This window comes from Melanotaenia boesemani, chromosome 21 (genome assembly GCF_017639745.1).
Source record: "Melanotaenia boesemani isolate fMelBoe1 chromosome 21, fMelBoe1.pri, whole genome shotgun sequence".
In the NCBI taxonomy this organism is placed as follows: domain Eukaryota; kingdom Metazoa; phylum Chordata; class Actinopteri; order Atheriniformes; family Melanotaeniidae; genus Melanotaenia; species Melanotaenia boesemani.
The window spans coordinates 9515254-9537048 of record NC_055702.1 but is presented as its reverse complement, the minus strand read 5'-3'; the positions used below and the strand labels follow the sequence as shown (position 1 = coordinate 9537048).

Sequence of the window (21795 nt, the reverse complement as noted above, 5' to 3'; positions counted from 1 at the left end):
GTAACAGGTCTATTCAGAGTGCTAGTCTTAGTTTTAATCCGAACTTGTCGCACAAGTCACTCTTATCAGGAACAGTCTCCACAACTCATCCAAGATAATGACGATATCTCCTGGAACAAGATTCCTTCTGATGCTCTGCCATTTCTGCCGCTCCTGAAGCTGAGGCAAGTACTCCTTCAACCAGCGCTTCCAGAACAAATCAGCCATATACTGTACTTGTTTCCATCGTCGTTGAGCGTAGACGTCATCCCTGGTAAAAACTCCTGGTGGTAATGAGGGCTTGGACTTCAGAAGAAGTAAATGGTTTGGAGTTAAAGCTTCTAAATCATGAACATCAGTGGAGGCTTTGGTTATGGGGCGACTGTTAATAATCGCTTCAGCTTCACATGAAACTGTATGAAGACCTTCCTCATCAAGACTCTGGGTCCTCAACACAGAGTTTAGAACCTTCCGTACAGACTTTATCAGACGCTCCCACACTCCACCATGATGAGATCCAGCAGGGGGATTGAAAACCCACTTGATTCCCTTCTGAAGCAGTGTGTCGCTGATGTGAGCATGATTCCATTTGCTTACTCCTTCTCTAAGCTCACGTTCAGTTCCAACAAAGTTGGTCCCATTATCTGACCGTAGTTCCAACACCTGCCACAAGATGAACCTTCGGAGGCCATTGATGAAAGAATCAGTGTCTAATGATGACAACACCTCCAGATGCACAGCTCTTGTTGCCATACAGGTAAAGATGACTCCATAGCGCTCCACCATGCTTCTGCCACGCTTAACCTCGAACGTACCAAAACAATCCACCCCAACGTGAGTAAACGGAGGTTCATCTGGACATAGTCTCTCTATGGGAAGATCTGCCATCATTTGACATTCTGGTGCAGCATGCAGTCTGCGACAAGTAATACACTTAGAAATGGTCTTCCTAATAGCAGTGCTAGCACCTAGAATCCAGAATCTTTGGCGTAGCTCAGCAAGCATGTGATTGTGTCCACCATGACCTGTTAGTTGATGCACATGTTGTAGAATAAGTTCAGAAATATGAAGATCCCTGGATAAAATAGCTGGATGCTTTGCTTCAGCTGGCATGGCTGCTCTACTAAGCCTTCCCCCAACTCGTAGGACACCATCCTCTTCCAGAATAGGATTGAGCTTGTAGAGATGGCTAGTCTTCTTTACATTTCCTCCTTTCTGCAAACTTGTCACTTCTTGTGGATATCTCTTCTTCTGACAGTAACGAAGAATAGCATTTTCTGCCTTCTCAAACTCCTCAGGTGACAAGGAACCAGATCCAGCATGCATCTTGAGAACTGGTCAGATTCACTTTCCGTACCTTTTTTTCTTGAACAAGCATCAACAACAACTGTTTGTACCTGAGTAGCCAACAAACCATCCTTTTCAGTTTGATCCAGAAAGAAAAATGATCAATGAAGCCCATGAGTGGATCCACCTGGTCACTAACATCTGTAGCATTCACAGTTAGAAAACTCTTGACCTCTGGATCACTCGAAGTGAGCTTATTGAACTTATCTGGATTTAGTGGCCATTTCCTTTCAGGCTCCTGCAGAAACTTAGGTCCTGACACCCATGTATCTGTCTTCAGGAAAGACTCTGCACTGGTCCCTCTGGAGGCAACATCTGCTGGGTTATTGTGGGTATCAACATACCTCCACTGGGATGATGTGGACAAGGAGAGTATCTCCGAGACTCGGTTCGCCACAAGAGTCTTGAACCTTGAGGTTTCGTTCTTGATATATTTCAAGACAGAAGTACTATCCATCCAGAAAGCAGATTCCAGCAGTTCCATCCTTAACTCTTTCCTCCAGAGTTTATCCATTCGACTTGCAACCACTGCTGCTGTCAGTTCTATGCGAGGTATGGTAATGGATTTGAGTGGAGCAACACGTGTTTTCCCCATTATGAATGCACAGTGCACCAGTCCTTTACAGTCATGCTGCACCAAATAGGTCACCGTTCCAAAACCTTCCTCACTTGCATCGCTGAAGTTGTGCAGCTGGGCACTTGCAGCTACCCCAAAGTCCAAACGTTTTAAGCATCGGTCAACTCTAAACTCTTCGAGCTGATGAAGTCCTTCCAATCATTCTGTCCACTTCTTAGCAATGTCTTGTGGCAGAGGATCATCCCAACCAACTTGTCTTCTGCTCAAGGTCTAAGGGATTCCCTTTGCAGCCAGTACAACTGGTGCCAAAAACCCCAGGGGATCATAGATGGAGCTTGTGATCGATAAAACTCCCCTCCGTGTCAAAGGTTTGTCTTTAAGCTTGATGTTAAATGTAAACTGATCAGATTGATCACACCACTGCACACCCAATACATGCTCTACTGGCAAATCATCACTGTCCATATCCAAGTTCTTCATCTCTGTGGACCTTTCATGCTGTGGTATGGCAGCAATCCATTTGAGGAGTTGAAAGCCTCCTTTGTTGCAAAGAGCACGGAGTCCATGATACAGCTCAACCTCCTCTTCAGAACTCACTGAGACCAAACAGTCGTCCACATAAAAGTTGTGAAGCACAGATTCATTCACTTTCGAACTGAACAACTGCTGCTTATCCTCTGAACATTTTCTCAGTGCAAAACTTGCACAGTTTGGAGATGATGTGGCACCAAAAAAATGAACAACCATCCTATACTCCACAAGATCTTGCTGGTGGTCTCCATTTGGCCACCAGAGAAATCTCAACAGATTAGAATCAGATGGTGGTACTCTGACCTGATGAAACATAGCTTCAATATCCACCATGATGACAACTGGCTCCTTTCTGAACCTGGTAATGACACCAACCAGGGAACTGGTGAGGTTAGGACCTTGTAAGAGTTGGGCATTCAGAGAAACTCCTCTAAATGTAGCACCACAGTCGAACACAACCCTTATCTTCTTCTTTTGAGGGTGATACACCCCATGGTGTGGTAGATACCACCATCGTGTTTAAGATCCTCAGCTGGAACTTTTTTAGCATCGCCTTTAAAGATGATATCATTCATGAAATGTGTATAATCAGAATGGTACTGATGGTCTTTGGAAAATCTCTGCCACCATTTTGTTGTTTGGCATCTTAAAATCCATCTGCTTCAGAGGTAAACCAATGACATAGTGACCATCTTCCAATTTGACCGATTCTGTGACCAACTCCATAAAGCAATGATCTTCCCTTGACCATCCAGGCTGTTCATCTTGAACACATTCAGGGAAATTCATCTGCTGTTGCCACAGATCATCAAGCCTAGACACAGATATCCTATTAACAGTGACACCCGTCTGCATTTTCCCTGTGTCCCCACCATCAGCTCTGAGTGGTCCATTTACTGTCCATCCAAGGATTGTTTTAACCGCATACGGACCACCATCCACACTCCTTATGACATGCCATGTTTCCAGTGCTTTAGGGACATTCGTTCCAATGAGCAAATCAATTCCAGAATTGATCTCTGTAATCCTCAAATGTGTCAAATGTGGCCATCTTAACAAATCTTCTTGACGAGGGATATTGCTATGATGTACAGGCATGCTACTCTGTGTGTATAAACCAGGTAATTCACAAAACAAGTCTTGATCTAGTCCAGCAATCTCCAGGTCTGGCACAATGTTACTTTCAACCACCTTCTCCTGACCCATCGTCCGCAGAAGGCTGCTAGTTCTTCTTCCAGTAATATTCAGTTTCCTCATGAGTTCTTCTGTACAAAATGATGCAAAGCTACCAGGGTCCAAGAATGCACAAGTTATTATTGTTCTTTGGCTCTTCTTGGACTTGACCCGAACTGGCAAAATCGACCAAATACAATCACGCTCACCAGCCCCAGTTAAACCACTGGATTGAACAGAAATTGAAGCCCTTGCACTTGTTGTCTCACCTCCCTCCTTCTTCTCGATTGGACCAGTTTCCCTTTCCTTGGCGAAGACATGCAACATAGTGGGATGTTTCGAACCACACACTTTACAGTGAAGTCTTCTTCCGCAGTTTTTACTCATGTGCCCAATGCAAAAACAGCCAAAACAGACCCCTTTCTCTTTCAGAAATGTCATCTTCTCCACATGCGTCCTCCAATTGCGGGCCAATTGTCATTAAGCTCATGTTGCACGTATCGGTCTCATATTAGCATGTGTTAAACACAAACAAATATTTAAGTCTTACTTTTAAAATGTATTTCTACCTTTAGTGTCTCACTCACCACCACCCCACTCCTAATTCAATTTAGTTTTTCAGTATATAGCAAGTGCATTCAAACTCATAAACACATCCACACCACATGCTCCAATTAGTATTAATACCAACAGAAAACTTTTATTCCCTTAGAATAGAATGGATAATAATCAAGGGTCCTTATCTTGCCTATTACTAAACAACTTTGCGTTTATTTGTTGAGAAATTAAATCTATCACTATTTTGCAGACTGCCTGCTAATGCCTCCCTGAAAATAAACCAATAAAACAACAGAATGGCCATTCACCCAGGTAGCAAAATTGATCTGGCCCAGTTCTGGCCCACACAATGCATTTAAACCTGGCCCACATACTGCAAGGAATGATGGCCCTTTGCTGGCCCAGATCTGGTTTGCCAAAGGTGGCCCACACATGGGCCAGCCTGAGGCCAGCTGCAGACACAGTGGTGGCCCTGTGCTGGCCCAGAACACTTTCCACACTGGCATCAGATGTCAGCCTAATAGTGGCCCTGTACTGGCCCAGAACAGTTTCCACACTGGCATCGGATGTCAGCCTAATGAATGCCTTAATCAAATTGTGCAATATTCAGCCTAGATTATAAAAAAACTTCAAGAACGGTGATACAATTAGGCAAGGCAGTTTATTTGTATAGCACATTTCATGTACAGGACAATTCAAAGTGCTTTACATAAAACAAAGACATTACAGATATTTAGAATAGTAAAAGGCATCAACACATAATCACAATAAAATAATAAATTACATTAAAATGATTAAAAGCAAGATAAGTAAAAAAAAAAAGTTACCGTGCAGATTTCATGCATAGGCACATGAGAAAAGAAATGTTTTTAACCTGGATTTAAAAATGTCTACATTTGGGGAAAGTTTAATCTCCACTGGCAGTTTGTTCCATTTGTTTGCAGCATAACAGCTAAATGCTGCTTCTCCATGTTTAGTCTGGACTCTGGTCTGGACTAGTTGACCAGAGTCTTTGGATCTAAGAGCTCTGCTAGGTTTATATTCTCTGAACATATCACAGATGTATTCTGGGCCTAAACCATTTTGGGATTTGTGAAGAAGCAGAAGGGTTTTAAAATCTATTCTGTGACTGACTGGAAACCAGTGTAAAGATTTCAAAATTGGTGTGATGTGTTCAGATCTCTTAGTCCTGGTTAAAACTCTAGCAGCAGCGTTCTGGATGAGCTGCAGATGTTTAATGCTCTTTTTAGGAAGTCCTGTTAAAAGACCATTACAGTAATCCAGCCTACTGGAGATGAATGCATGGATGAGTTTCTCTTGGTCTTTCTGGGAGACTAGATTTTTAATTCTGTTGATGTTTCTGAGCTGGTAAAAAGCTTCTAAGTGAAGCTTTGATGTGGCTGCTGAGAGTCAGATCTGAGTCTATCAACACTCCCAGGTTACGAACTTGGTTGGTGATTTTAAGAGCCCGAGTCTCCAGGTGTTTACCAATGCTGACCCTCTTCTCTTTGCTACCAAACAGAATAATCTCAGTTTTGTCTTCATTTAATTGTAGGAAATTCTCCCTCATCCAGGTGTTTATTTGCTCCAGACACTGACACATTAGGTCTATTGGACTGCCGTCATCTGGTGACAGAGACACATAAAGTTGTGTATCATCTGCATGACTTTGATAATTAATGCTATAGTTCTGTAATATTTTACCCAAAGGGAGTACAAGTGAACAGAAGGAATTATAAAAGGAATTATACAAATAACATTTCTTTTGATTTTAATCACTTGTTCAAAATAACAATATATAATAAATAACAATATAAAAATCAAATAATAAAATAAACAAATTAAAACAAACCAACCAACCATAGTCATTAGACGTCATTACCCATCTCTCAACACGTGGCCTATTTCCTATGCTCTGATTGGGTCAAGATACTTCCTATTGTTAAACAACCGAATAGGTTTGTCAACCACCAATACAGAAGAAGAAGAAGACGACAACAAAGAAGAAGAAGAAGTGCGAATAGAACCGGATGTGACGTGGGAAAGCCTGTGTCAGAAGCTTTGGTTGGGTGATCATTAGTAAGGTTCATGACATGGGGATTAGTGAACTAAAAGTAAGCCCTACTATGCCTTTCTCAGCTGTCCCTCCATGGTCTTTTAAAGAAGTGCCCATTGATTTGGGGTTACTAGAGGCGAAACATGAGAATAACATAGACAAATATGTGGTACAGACTTATTTAATGGAAAAGTACAATGAGGGGGTAACTCTGTATACAGATGCATCTAAAAGGACTGACAAGAGAGTGGGGGTTGCATATGTAATCCCAAAGCTAAAAATAAAAACAGATAAAAGAATTAATGATGACCTAGCAGTATATACAGGAGAACTGGTTGCTGTGTGGTTAGCTCTGCTGTGGGTGGAAGCTAATAGGCCAAGTAAGGCAGTTATTGCTTCAGACTCCAGCTCAGCGTTGGTCAGTATCCAGAACCTCCGGTCAGAGTCAAGGCAGGACATTGTATTTGAAATCATCCAAGTTGTTAACAACCTTCTTAAGGCAGGTATTAATCTAACGCTGGTGTGGGTCCCAGCGCATGTAGGGGTTATAGGAAATGAGTTGGCAGATGAATGTGCCAAGCAAGCAGCTGGACATACCAACACAGATATAGAAATCAAATACAGTAAAGCGGAAATCAAAAGCATGGTTAAACGCACAATAAAGGGAAGATGGCAAACATTATGGGATAATGGGCAGACTGGTAGACGGTTCTACAACATCCAGAACAAAGTGGGAAAGGGTAGGAATACAAACAGAAGTAAGAAGGGGGAGGATGTTCTGTCAAGAATGAGGTATGGGCACACAAGGCTAAACAACAGTCTGTTTATGATGAAGAAACATGCAGATGGCAACTGTGAAGTATGTGGTAGTCCGGAGACCATAGAACATGTGTTTTTATATTGCCCTAAATACCAGGATGATAGGCGCATATTGGTCTCACTGTTGCAGGGACAAAAGATAACATTTAACTTGCAGGACATCCTTCAGAGAAGCTCAGGTGAAGTCTGTTTCAATTATGTATTTAGTTTCCTGAGGGCTACAGGACTAATGTACAGAATTTAGTTTTTTTTTGTTTTTTTTAACGTTAGACAGGTAAGACTCATGTTCCACACCCCAGTCCAGTTGGTGGCGGTAATGCACCAGTAAGTTAGCTGCCAACCGCCTTAAAACCCAAAGAAGAAGAAGAAGAAGAAGAAGGAGAAGAAGAACCGGATGTGTTGCATTGAGCCAAGAGAGACAAACAAAGTCAAGGTGAGTTTACGGTTTATGTACAGTATATTTATGATTAAAAAACATACTTAGTATTTTAAAGTGCATTACATTTGAACGGGGAGGCGGGAATTTCCCACTTTGCTAGAAACGTCACCCACTCAGGGTAACGTATTTGCTGGAAGCTGCAGCAAGTGAGCGAGCTATTGCTCTTTCGTATTTTGGGTTGTCCGTGGGTTATAATTAGTGTCTATACTGGATTTCTGTTTTATGTATGATCTTAGTGTAGTTACTGGGTTAAGACAGGAGTGAAGCTCATTCATAAACTCATTGGGCTAGTTGAGTTGTAGCTACGAGGCTACGTATCTAGTGTAAGTTTGTTTGTGTTTTTTTCCCCCGCATCGTCGTAGATATATACATGTAGATGTCCCCTCTGACGCTGCTGTCCGGAACGATGCGTCGAAGCGGCCGCCATCTTGGGCCGGGGTAAGCCGCGTCTATTACTGCATTAGTCAACAGAGGCAGTCTATTATGGAAAGCCGTTTTAGCCAAAAACGTGCGTCCAAATGCGCCTTAAATGCGCCTTCTAAGCGCGTATTGAACGCGTTCAGAACACGTTCAGAACGCCTTGACTTAGAAAACGTGTTAATTCGTGGTGAATCTTTGCTAAATCGCTCCCATTGGCTGAGGACTCTGGGTTAAGCCAATTCATTGACAATCGTGGGGACAGGTTGCAGAAATGCGGAGCTGTTATTCCGAAAATAACCAGCAGATGGCAGCATTCCATCATTAACAAAACACATGGCGCACGTCCCTTCTGTTTTCAGTGGAAACTGATATATTTTAAGAGAGATTGTGACTTTAGCTTTGTTTTGATAACTTTTCTAGTAGCAAATGTACACTTTATTTTCATAGTATCTCATATATGGTTCCTAGTTTTTTTTTTTTGTTTCTGTGTACATTCTTTCAGGTCTCTCAACGAAATTGTAGGAATAAACACTTAGGCCCAATCCCATTTCACCCCTTGACCCTACCCCTTACCCCTACCCCTCTGTCCTAAAAGGAATTGGGACACCCCTACCCCTTCACGTGAACGCGCAAAACGAAGGGGAAGGGCTAAGGGGTAGGGCAAGGGGTGAAATGGGATTCACCCTTATTTATGTCCCCGGCAGGTAATTTTGAATAAGGCCACGATGAAAAAATGTTTGGAATATTGATCTTTATTGTAATTTCGAAAAAAATGAGCTGTGGTAGTACACCACATAGGTTTAATTCACTAATAATGTAATTCTGCTAATATCCACAGCCACTGGATTACTGCAATTATCCACTTTCTTCCGCTTTTGCCGGCCGGGTCCAGTCTCGGACTGGCAGACTTTTGTCTTTAAGCTCGAACCGGAGGGGATCCCTGCAACTGCAATTTTATTTATAACACACTTTAAAACACCAGGTAGATGAAACAAAGTGCCACAATGTGCACATAACTCCTATCCTGACCTGTTGACAATTAGTTGTCAAATGCTGTTGATTTTTTTTTTCCCCAGTTTACTTTTCCAGCCTTTTGTTGCTCCTGTTACAACTTTTTACATGTATTCCTGCCATCAGAGGCCTGTAGTACGAAGCGTGATTAACATACCCCAGATTTCTCTCCGTTACCTGGGTTGACTTACCCAGACATTCAGGATCTGGATAAGTTGTACTACGAAGCTGGTTATCAACTCAGTAACGCAAACCAGGGTTTTCCAATTAAGATTAGTGCGCGTTCACATAAAGGGTGGTGTTTGGAGGTTCGGACCAATCGCAAACTTGGACAAACCCTGCAGAGCAGTGTATTTTACCATGGAGGAGCAAACTATTATTCTTAAAAAAAATAAGAGGAATTTAAAAGTATAATTCAGGCTAAAAGCAACACTGTTGCTGCAGCAAAAGCCAGGAAGGAATGCTGGCAGAAAACTGCCGACTCCGTTAATGCGTAAGTTCGTCAGATTATCCAATATTAATTAATGGGACAATATAAACTGATAGCACTCAGATCACTGTATTGCAGCACAAACATTTCTGGGAATGCTTTATTTACGTTATATTTCCCAGTTCTTTAAAGGATCCGCTCCTATGTGAGCGCGTTTTATGTTGGAACATCAATTCCTCCACCATGAATTCACGGATAGCTGTGCGTTCCATAACTCAATGGTTCTAAACTTATGTGTGAAAAAGAATTATCACTATTAACCTCCATTTCAGAAGCAACCCCAGCGGAGCTAAAAGGACTTGGGAGCAAGTACAGAACAAATATAAAAACATAATTCAGAGCGATCAGTGACAAGGCTTCGTTACTGGTGCCTCTTGAGTAGGTCTAATGCATCAGAAATATTTATTTCTAGTTCCAACAAAGGTAGGGCATCCTTGCAATCCAAACACCTCCCCAAAATGTAAATCAAATCTAATGCTGATCATGCTACTCTTGCAGAGTGCACCATACTCCTGAGCTGGACCAGAGAGGCCAAGTGTCCCATAGCCTGCACCAGGGAAGGATTTCATCGACTGACCTGCACCAAAGAAAGACTGTTTCCTCTGAGCCACATCAGTTGATGCATGTGAGTATTATATTTTATTCGTAGGCTGTGCTAAGCTTTTGGCCTGAACACATTTTTATGAGACCTGTTGTTTATTTACTTATCCACAAACCTTTTTTTCTTCCTAGCACTCCTACGAAATATTCTCACAAACCAAGAGATGATGATGGACCAGATGAAAATTATTTTTAAAACAGTCCAAGGCTTGAAATCTGTAACTGAAGAAGAGAGAGGTGTTGAACCAAATCTGCTACCATTAGCTGATCGCCAGTCTGTTCCAAACATGGAGGAGCGGCTCAGAAATAGTGCTGACCTCAAAAACCATCTGGTAAGAATGTCATGTCAAACTATCCTTGTGAACTGGAAAACCAAAAATAATTTGTGTTTTCAGCCTTATACCCATAAGCCTCCCCTTGGCAAAGCAAATTTGTTTGGCACAACACAGCAGCCAGACTATCATTCTGCTGCCATGATGCTGAACAGGACAGGTTAAAATAAAAGAATGTCATGTCAGTTAACCTTCAGGAGGAAAGTTATACAATGACAAACCATGTTCTTGATTAAATAGGCTTTAAATAACATTGCTGGGACATACAGTATAAAATTGAAACTATTTCGTATATGGGGGAAAAGGGATTCATAATTACACGGATGAATTTAACAGTTTGACGGCACCACAGGCACACTATTATCAAAGTAGTTGAAACCATAGGAAGACTGACTTCACTCTGCATCCTCATCCTTTATTTTACTTTAAAAATTATTACTGTTGTGCTTTCATTGCATAAATCATGCTGCTCAGACTATCAGACCAGTTCAGATTTGCTGCTGATAATTTCAAACATATTTAAAAGAGTTAGGGCATATTGTACTGCTGATAAACTAACATATCAATTCACAGAGAACTGCACTGGCTCTTAAAGGAGGGGGAGACGTTAAAGAGTGTGTAAAGAGTGTCATGGGTGCAACCTTAACACTCTCTCGCCAAAAATGTCAACATGCGAGGTATAAATGGGAAGATTGGCTTCCGGCACCTGCAAATAAAGGATGTTGTAATTGGTAAGTTTGTCTTTACAAACACTGACTCCCTCAGAGACCATGCATTCCACGGTGGGAGTGATGGCTCGCAGGAACTGCATGGACAGCGCTGCTTCATTTGGACCTCTGTGCCTTTTGTTAATTTTTTACAAAAACTTTAGCCTCCCTGATTTTGTTTTCCTTTTGTTATCCTTAAAGGTCCCATATTATGCAAAATTCACTTTTTAATGGTTTTGGAACAGTCATACTGGTCCCCCCGCATGTGTAGGAGACCCGTAAGTGTGAAACTCTTTCAGGCGCTCTCTCTCCCCCCTGCTCCACCTCTAGGGAAGTAAGCGCTGAAATGAGCTTGTTTGAAAGCGTGTACGTTATGACGTCATAAGGGACAATAACCACTCCCCACAGAGCGATGGACCCGTCTACCGGCTCTCAAAGCCCGCCCTCTAAAAATCACCTAGCGCCCAGTGTTTTTCCCTCTTCGGCAACCCTCGTTAGCGGACATGGCTAAGCGACAGAAGCACTGTTCTGTTTGTGGCTGCATAAATGAACACGAAAACGTTTTTTTTACTTCCATCCACTGAACCCACGAGGACTGAGTGGATTAATTTTATTTTTGGAGGAAATGTACCCGGAAAACTTCCAAAGGTTTTGCATGTCTGTGGCCAGCATTTCAAAGAGGACTGTTTCCACAACATGGGGGCATGGAAAGCAGGCTTCGCCAACCGTTTGAAGCTGAAGCCAGGTTCAATACCAACTGTCCGTGACACAGCTGGAGAGGTAAGAGCAGTACTGTTAGTCTTCTTGCTCGAACTTCTTCAGGAATGGGTTCCGGTGTTCCGGCATTTGTTTATCCTTCACTACGCTGTAATCAGCGTCTAGTAACCGCTAAGGCCTAACCTGTCAATCACCTCATGACGGGCGATGCGATGGGCGGAGCCAACAGCTGAGCTGCTCCACCAGGGTTCCGCCCACCATAAACGGCACATTTCTGAAGCTGCTAAAAAGAGGGAGGTGAAGAGAAGCCGCTGCACTCAAACTGAGGGTCGATTTGTCCATACCATGGCGGAAATATTTCATTTAGATATTAATGAATGGTCTCAGATTGGGAATAAAGTGTATAAAATGGGACCTTTAAGCTCACATTCTTTTAATGTAGTTTAATTATTGATCTTATAATTTTATTGGGTTGAAAGCATTTTTTTCCATCCCCACTTAATGTTGTTTCCCTCTGTTCACCTTGTTCGCTCTCCACCAGTGTCACATATTATTTGATTTTTATATTGTTATTTATTATATATCGTTTTTTTGAACAAGTGATTAAAATTACAATAAATGTTATTTGTATAATCGTATCACCGTTGTTGAAGTTTTTTTAATCTAGGCTGAATATTGCACAGTTTGATTAAGGTATTCATTAGGCTGACACCTGGTGCCAGTGTGGAAACTGTTCTGGGCCAGTACAGGGCCACCATTAGGCTGACATCCGATGCCAGTGTGGAAAGTGTTCTGGGCCAGCACAGGGCCACCACTGTGTCTGCAGCTGGCCTCAGACTGGCCCATGTGTGGGCCACCTTTGGCAAACCAGATCTGGGCCAGCAAAGGGCCATCATTCATGTTTTCTGATGTTGAAACGTCGTACCAGGCTGTTGGTAAACATACGTAATGGGCCAAAACGATAACTTTGTTTGAGGGCCGCTGTGGGCTAAACTTGGGGTTTTCTGCCAGACGCGAGTTCCGAAATATTCCCAACCACTTCTGTGTCAGCAGCGATACGTTTATTCTTTCCATTCATGGTTCCGAAACAAATCCAGACACCGAGTAAACGATATTCTAACTGAAACAGGCTTATACTATATATTATGCGATTACACGTTCAACAGAAATGTGACCACCACTGAGCTCACTCCACTTCCTCATCCATTCATCCAAAACACCTGTGAGTTGGTACCTTTCAAACTTCGTGACACACACACTCCCACAGCAACACACCCACCACCCAGATGCCGATGCTCGGTCTTCGAGGGCACCAGTCCGGCAGGTTTTCCAGATTTCCGTGCTCCAACATACCTGACTTAAACTAACAAGTCATTGTGGAGATCCTTGTAGGCTGTTTGATCCATTTGAGTCGGGTGTGCTGGAGCAGGGAAATCTGGAAAACCTGCCGGATTGGTGCCCTCGAGCAGGGGCGTTTTCTGGAATATTAGGGGCTGAGCCCACACCCTCGTAAAGAACCAACACAGTAAAAACCGCTTTTTATTTAAGCTTTCTTGAACATTGTGTCACCTTGTTTAAAGCCAAATACTGTAATATGTGCTTCGATATGTATTTATTTTCAATCTTAAACGTGACAATATAAACAAGATCTCTAAAATCAGAGGTAAACTTTTACTTTTCCAGACATCTGCTGTTTATCTATACAACCTGCTCTTTAGTGCACATCTTCTGCAACAAAAGGATGAACGTGAACTGTTTTCAGCCACTTGCAGTCACTTCAGTCATCTGTTTCTTCCGTATTTCCCTACAGGCTTCATTTGTTTTCCTTCATCATTTCCCTTCTTTCCTTCTTTCACTTGCTGTTTTCCATTACTACTTTTTCAGTAGTATAGCTTAGTTTAAACCAGTGATATACTCAGATTTTTCCTTCCCAGTCTCAAACATCGCTGTCCTGGAGCAACACACACATACAAGAACCACCAACCTCATTAATACATAAAGTATACACCCACACAAAGGTGAGACCATGAAAAGACTGGTTTTGTGTTCCAAATATAAATGTAGTGTGACCTGGAGGTAAACAAAACATCAGTAAATAAATTTATAATAAAGCTGTTCTTTATTTTTCTATATTTAAACTAAAACAGCATCTAGAAACCAAACATCCAACACTGGGAAAGCCGTTTCCATCTACTACAATACAAATGCATGTACGCATGCACGCGTGCAGACACTCACTGCAGCGGGTAAACCAGCGAATCACGTAGACTTCACCACTGGATTTAATGTAAATATGTAGAACAGAAAGGGGCAGGACTAACCGTTTAGTACAGCTAGCTTAACCTTCGAAGTATTAAGTACTGTCACGAATGATCTGCCTAATGTTCATTTAATTTTAAGACATACTGGGTTTAAATTATTTGTGGTTTACCTGTTTCATGGAGAGGCACCCAACTGCAGTTAAGATGGCAGACACAGCGCCGCCATACCTCAACTCTGTTCCGGAATGCAAGGAGACCTTGACACCGGAAAGTTTTCTTCTTCGTGTGGCAGCAACATGCGCTTGCATCCAGAACCCGAAGAAGAAGTTCTTCTACTGGAAGCAAGACGTGACGGAGAAAGAACGTAAGTAAAATAGTGTTTTAATTATCATCTATCTAACAAGTGGTATTGTCTCTAATATGCATTTTTTATCTTCTTCTTCTTTTTGGTATATACAAATACAACATATCAAATATTTAGAGGTCATTAGCTGCTGTTTCTCCACAAAGTCCCCCCTTGAGATTTGTACAACGATGTGGGCTAACGTTAGCTTTGCTAAAGCGAGTGTGCACTTTCCGATTTGGTGGACTGGGCTAACGTTAGCTTTGCTAAAGCGAGTGTGCACTTTCCGATTCGGTGGACTGGGCTAACTTTAGCTTAGCTAAATAGCTGTCCTTTTAATCAGAAGCTTGGCAACATTGTATGGGAATTTAATCTGCCTTTTGGTGGGCTGTGGTATAAAATATATTTGTGTTCAGTCACTTCCAGTACCTGAACTTAATCGGTGTAAACAAATGGCATAACGTATGTAATACTGCTAATATCAGTTTTTATTAATTTTGTGGATACAGTGTTGTAATTCCTCCCCAATTTGCTCTCTGTATTGGTAAAGGATTAACAATGTACAACCTGCCAGCTTGTATTACAAGCTGTTCACTAATAAGTATTATGTTGACCTTCTCTTGTCCAGATGCATCAATCATTACTAAAGATAACCATTTGGAGCGAAACCGGTTGCTGTCTGGGTTTGGCTGTCCTCATTTTAAGACTGCGAGTGATGGGGTGATTGATAGGCGCTTAAGGAACCACACTGCAGATACAGTACATTTCCAGGGTATGTTGATAAGAATTATCTGTTTCTGGTCTTATACATTTTACATGTAACGGTTATGTTGAATTGGTATATTTGTTATTGCTTGTGTAAGGCTGTCATATTTTAAGTGTTGTTATTGCTTTGAGTTCTAAGCTTGGCATGCTATTATAATCACCCCAGATTAAAAACAAACCAGGTGTCCTCATTTAGTCCTACTTACCCTACTACAGGGCTCAAGACTAACTCAAACAAATTTAAACTATATTAATAAAAACTAGTTAAACATTCCACTTTAAATAGTTTGAATTAAGTTCTACGCCCATATTAAGTCCTTTTGGTGCAAGATACCAGTAATATAAACATTTTTAAGACAAATTACTTTCCTTTTACAGAAAACGTCATCTGCAGGTGTAATTTGTCCTGCTGAGTTGGAGGTCATTTCCATTGTCCTTTTTGTGACAAGACTATAATCCGTAAGGATGACGCAACTTTCCATCTGACCGAATGTAAAAAAAAAAAGGTGATAAAACTGCTGTGACCCCATCAGAGTCATCCTCACCAAAGGCCCAACCAACAAAGGACTATATCCCATCATTAGTGAGTGTAGACCATTCATAAAAAAAGAGCCATTCAACTGTGGATTTGCAGTTTCCAGTGACAGGACAAGGCACAACACCATTTTCTTGTTAATGTTGTCTTTGATGTCACATAAGAATAACAGAAGCAAAAAGCAGCAAAAGTTGAACATTTTGCTGGCGTACTGCACATTTTTAAGAAAATCTGAATAAATGTTGATTTAAACATAGTGAAATGCCAGCTTGGGAGCATTACTAATCCTAAATCATTGTCATCTTTACATAAAAAAAAGAATCTTTCAGTTGTCTAAAACCATGTCTTTTTAAGACATTAATCATTGATCATAAAAAAATTTGGAGATATTGTAAATCTAATAGATATGAGCATTAATCAATTTTTAAAAACATACAAAAACCAGTATTATCTGTTAGTACTATAAAATTACACTTAAAAAAATGATTGGCCATGTAGTTTATAAAGTCACTACAGTCATGTAATCTTTTATTTTTGCACAAGCAGCTTCTAATGAATTTTTCTTTATTTTTTTTATCATTGTCTGCAGGATTGTGGATACAGTTGAGAGAAGAGGGGTTATGGCCGTGTTTTCCAGGGATCAGATAAAGGTAATTATTAAACATATTTCGCTGTTAATAATTACATCCTCTTTCATTGATTTCATGTTTGCCCTTTACTTTTTTCTTTCAGACATTACACGATGATCTGATTAATGGAAACATGCGTTCCAACAGATTGTACCTCTGGCAGAATCCATCTACCTCTCTCAGGCTTAAACAGCACCTTAAACTAAAGGCGCTGAATTTAAGTGACCAGAGGGTAAATGAAAATGTTATCAGTCACGTGTATGTATGTGTGTTCACACTTATACTGTATTTAAAGATGGATTTTTTTGTTTTGCACTTTTTTCCAACAGATCTTTGAGCTTCTGAGGCAGCCAGGAGCAAGCTGCAAAATAAAAAACGGACAAATGTTGCTCTCAAACCATGATCAATATGGCAGACGCGTTCATCGTATCCTAGCAACGGGCCGAAGCGGCGTCTATTTTTCAAGAGTACCCAACTGCAGTTAAGATGGCGGACAACGGCGCCGCCATATCTCAACTCTATCCCGGAAGTGACGTAATCTCGACGCAGGAAATTGTTCTTCGGCAAAAATAGACGCCGCTTCGGCCCGTTGCTAGGATGAACGCGTCCACCATATTATTTTGCAGCTGACTGGGTTTGTTGTTTTCTTTTTCATTGTCAAATATATGGTGGAAGAAATGAAACAATTGCTACGTAATTGCTCAATAATAACCACAGACAGATGTTCAACGGTGTTTGTTTAGAGTAAGATGATTATATAATGAATGGCAAAAATATCAATGTTTCAGTCAAAAGTAGATGTGGTTGTCCATTTAATACTAAATATAATTATTATTCAGCCTATTATTATCATAATCATTATATTTCTCAGATTTAAAAGGCCTGCTTAAATTAAGGAGCAAACACACTTTTCATACACCATCACACCCATAAGAGAATGTAATTAATCTTGAATCAAACATGAAACAATTATAGTTGACTGTTATTATACATACTCTTGAAATACTTCAAAACTGACAGTTAATGAACACATGTATTTTTATTGATCACAAATGTGCTCATTCAAATATTAAAACATTCCAATATTTACATTATATAAATAAAACAAATAAACATACAAATGAAGGATATTTGGCTTTTGTATAATGTCAGAATGTATCTATTTTGCGCTATAACCTTTATTGATAAACTTGTGTTTTTAATTGCACAACATCCTGCACTTCATTTAGATTATTAACCACAAAAAATTCCAAAAACGTCTGAACCATGAATGGACCAGAAAATATTCTGTCAATGACAGCTTGTATGTGAACAGTCCTGTTTAGACACCATCAGACCAGGCTACACCGAACCCATGACACTAATTATGTTGCATATACCCACCACTGTTGTTAACTGTTCTTTCTATAAATTGTTTTTGAAGTAATTACCATTTCATGATTGTAATTAAATGTCTTACATTCATGATCTCATTGTATTGTGAACTGTGGGCGTTTTGTGTCAATTTCACCAGAAAGTTGACTATTTCTAATTCCTAATGAATAGTATGTGCATATATATGAGACATGGTATCCAGGTAACCACTGCATTTTCATATTGTTAGCATTTTATTCCTATAATCCAGTTAAACACAACATGACTACATATCACTCCTTAGGACTTTTATCAACTCACCTCCAAGCAAGTCAACAACTTTCAGGACTGATTACAGTTTGCATATCATATTGTTCTTGGTGTTAAAGACTTGCTTCAGAGCCCACTCTCACCTGGACAGCATTCAGGCAGCACTTTGAAGACCATGTTCTCCATTTTGTCAAGTGCTTTTGATAAAATTCAGCTGCTCTGTTGTGAGAAGCTCCATAAATTCCAGGATGATACCTCCCTGGAATCCCTGCTCCAAAACAGCAGACTCAAATAATGAGTCATTTCACAGAACTCATAAGCTGATGGACTCATTTAATTTAAACCTGTTCTGCTCCGCAGCCTCCGGCGCCTGCTCCCCAGTCAGCCCTAGCTCTACAGCGTCCAATACCGATGCAACGGTCTACTCCGGCTCGGTTTCCAACGCCAAAGCAACGGTCTGTCCCTACTCCGCAGCCTCCGACGCCTGCTCCCCGGGCCTACCCGGCTCTCCCACGTTTGATGCCGATGCCACGTCTTGTCCCTGCTCGGCTTCCGATGCCTGATAAACGAGCTGCTCCCGTTCTACCTCCGCCGCCAGCGCAACGGTCCTGCCCAGCGCTTAACTGTCCGAGGTCAGCTCCAAGGTCCATGTAGCTTCTGTCGGTTCCTGTTTCCAAGGAGGTCGATGGTCTCGACGCTCCTCTCCAGCCAGTGGCTTCAGTCTCCAAGGGGGTCTCAGAGCAGGACGCTCCTCTCCAGCCTCTGGATCCTTCCTGTTCTCTTCTGTCTGCGCCCGCCAGAGACTCAGCTCCTGTCTGTGCGACCTCCCGGTCGCCCGCCAGAATTATTATTAACATGTCTCTGTCTTCCAGAGTTCCAGTCAGCGCGCCTTCCTGTGCTCCAACTCCAGTCAGTGCGCCTCCTTGAGCTCCAGCCAGCATACCTCCCTGAGCTCCAGCAGATCTACGCAGCACTCCTCTCAGAGACTCTAGACCAAACACAGCGACCGCCTGGTCGTCCACAGAACATTATATTACCATCTCTTTGTTCTCCAGAGTTCTAGTCAGTGCTGCAATCAGCGTGCATCCCTGAGTCCCAGCTCCACTCTGCGCGCTTGCCAGTGGTCCAGCTCCACTCTGGCTGTCCGCCTGAGCTCCAGCTCCAGCCCGTGCATCCCTCAGGCCGTCCGCCTGAGCTCCAGCTCCAGCCCGTGCATCCCTCCAGCCGTCCGCCTGAGCTCCAGCCTGCTCGCCTCCCAGCTCAGCCGCCGGAGATCCAGCCTGCTCAGCCGCCGATCCAGCTACTGTCAGCGCAGCCCTCTGGCCGTCCGAAGGAAAAAACACGAATCTGAAATTTGAAAAGCTGCACGAGAAGGCTAACCAGGAGTACCTGAACCCGGTAGCCTTTCTGCCCCCCTTCTACGGAAAGATAAACTTCAGCTAGGCTAAGCAGCATGGGGAAGGAACGTGAGCCACAGACACACTCTCAGTTACACACACTCACACACATGCAAACAGACCTACACACACAGTCACACAAAATCTTGAAAAGCTAAATTTGAGAGGCTTAAATTCGTTTTTGTTTACAATGTTGGACAGTAGTTTATGTATGTTTAGTACAGAAGGCAAGGCAGTTTATATGTATAGCACATTTCACGTACAGGACAATTCAAAGTACTTTACATAAAACAAAAGCATTACAGATATTAAGAAATAATAAAAGACAGCAACACATAGAATCACAATAAAATAATAAATTGCATTAAAATGATTAAAAGCAAGATGAGTTAAAAAGTTACCGTGGAGATTTCGTGTATAGGCACATGAGAAAAGAAATGTTTTTAACCTGGATTTAAAAATGTCTACATTTGGTGAAAATTTAATCTCCGCTGGCAATTTGTTCCACTTGTTTGCAGCATAACAGCTAAATGCTGCTTCTCCATGTTTAGTCTGGACTCTGGTCTGGACTAGTGGACCAGAGTCTTTGGATCTAAGAGCTCTGCTAGGTTTATATTCTCTGTACATATCACAGATGTATTCTGGGCCTAAACCATTCTGGGATTTGTAAACAATCAGAAGGGTTTTAAAATCTATTCTGTGACCACAGCCCACCAAAAAACAGATAAAACTCCCATACAACGTTGCCAAGCTTCTGATTAAAAGGACAGCTATTTAGCTAAGCTAACGTTAGCCCAGTCCACTGAATCGAAAAGTGCACACTCGCTTTAGCAAAGCTAACGTTAGCCCAGTCCACCGAATTGAAAAGTGCACACTCGCTTTAGCAAAGCTAACATTAGCCCAGTCCACTGAATCGGAAAGTGCACACTCGCTTTAGCAAAGCTAACGTTAGCCCAGTCCACTGAATCAAAAAGTGCACACTCGCTTTAGCAAAGCTAACGTTAGCCCAGTCCACCAAATCGGAAAGTGCACACTCGCTTTAGCAAAGCTAACGTTAGCCCAGTCCACCGAATCGGAAAGTGCACACTCGCGTTAGCAAAGCTAACGTTAGCCCAGTCCACCGAATCGGAAAGTGCACACTCGCTTTAGCAAAGCTAACGTTAGCCCAGTCCACCAAATCGGAAAGTGCACACTCGCTTTAGCAAAGCTAACGTTAGCCCAGTCCACCGAATCGGAAAGTGCACACTCGCTTTAGCAAAGCTAACGTTAGCCCAGTCCACCGAATCGAAAAGTGCACACTCGCTTTAGCAAAGCTAACGTTAGCCCAGTCCACCGAATCGGAAAGTGCACACTCGCTTTAGCAAAGCTAACGTTAGCCCAGTCCACCGAATTGAAAAGTGCACACTCGCTTTAGCAAAGCTAACATTAGCCCAGTCCACCGAATCGGAAAGTGCACACTCGCTTTAGCAAAAAGCTAACGTTAGCCCAGTCCACCGAATCGGAAAGTGCACACTCGCGTTAGCAAAGCTAACGTTAGCCCAGTCCACCGAATCGGAAAGTGCACACTCGCTTTAGCAAAGCTAACGTTAGCCCAGTCCACCAAATCGGAAAGTGCACACTCGCTTTAGCAAAGCTAACGTTAGCCCAGTCCACCGAATCGGAAAGTGCACACTCGCTTTAGCAAAGCTAACGTTAGCCCAGTCCACCGAATTGAAAAGTGCACACTCGCTTTAGCAAAGCTAACATTAGCCCAGTCCACCGAATCGGAAAGTGCACACTCGCTTTAGCAAAGCTAACGTTAGCCCAGTCCACCGAATCGGAAAGTGCACACTCGCTTTAGCAAAGCTAACGTTAGCCCAGTCCACCGAATCGGAAAGTGCACACTCGCTTTAGCAAAGCTAACGTTAGCCCAGTCCACCAAATCGGAAAGTGCACACTCGTGTTAGCAAAGCTAACGTTAGCCCAGTCCACCGAATCGGAAAGTGCACACTCGCTTTAGCAAAGCTAACGTTAGCCCAGTCCACCGAATTGAAAAGTGCACACTCGCTTTAGCAAAGCTAACATTAGCCCAGTCCACTGAATCGGAAAGTGCACACTCGCTTTAGCAAAGCTAACGTTAGCCCAGTCCACTGAATCAAAAAGTGCACACTCGCTTTAGCAAAGCTAACGTTAGCCCAGTCCACCGAATCGGAAAGTGCACACTCGCTTTAGCAAAAAGCTAACGTTAGCCCAGTCCACCGAATCGGAAAGTGCACACTCGCGTTAGCAAAGCTAACGTTAGCCCAGTCCACCGAATCGGAAAGTGCACACTCGCTTTAGCAAAGCTAACGTTAGCCCAGTCCACCTAATCGGAAAGTGCACACTCGCTTTAGCAAAGCTAACGTTAGCCCAGTCCACCGAATCGGAAAGTGCACACTCGCTTTAGCAAAGCTAACGTTAGCCCAGTCCACCGAATTGAAAAGTGCACACTCGCTTTAGCAAAGCTA

General features: G+C 42.2%; 1 long non-coding RNA gene across 1 annotated transcript; it reads left to right on the top strand.

Moving 5' to 3' along the window:
• Positions 1 to 7382: 7382 nt before the first annotated feature.
• LOC121632915 lies at positions 7383 to 19490 on the top strand. Its single transcript, XR_006008979.1, has 9 exons — positions 7383 to 7473; positions 9899 to 10025; positions 10133 to 10332; positions 10906 to 11063; positions 14203 to 14381; positions 14989 to 15132; positions 16250 to 16521; positions 16619 to 16923; positions 18273 to 19490. It is a non-coding gene; the product is annotated as an uncharacterized LOC121632915 (long non-coding RNA).
• Positions 19491 to 21795: the final 2305 nt, after the last annotated feature.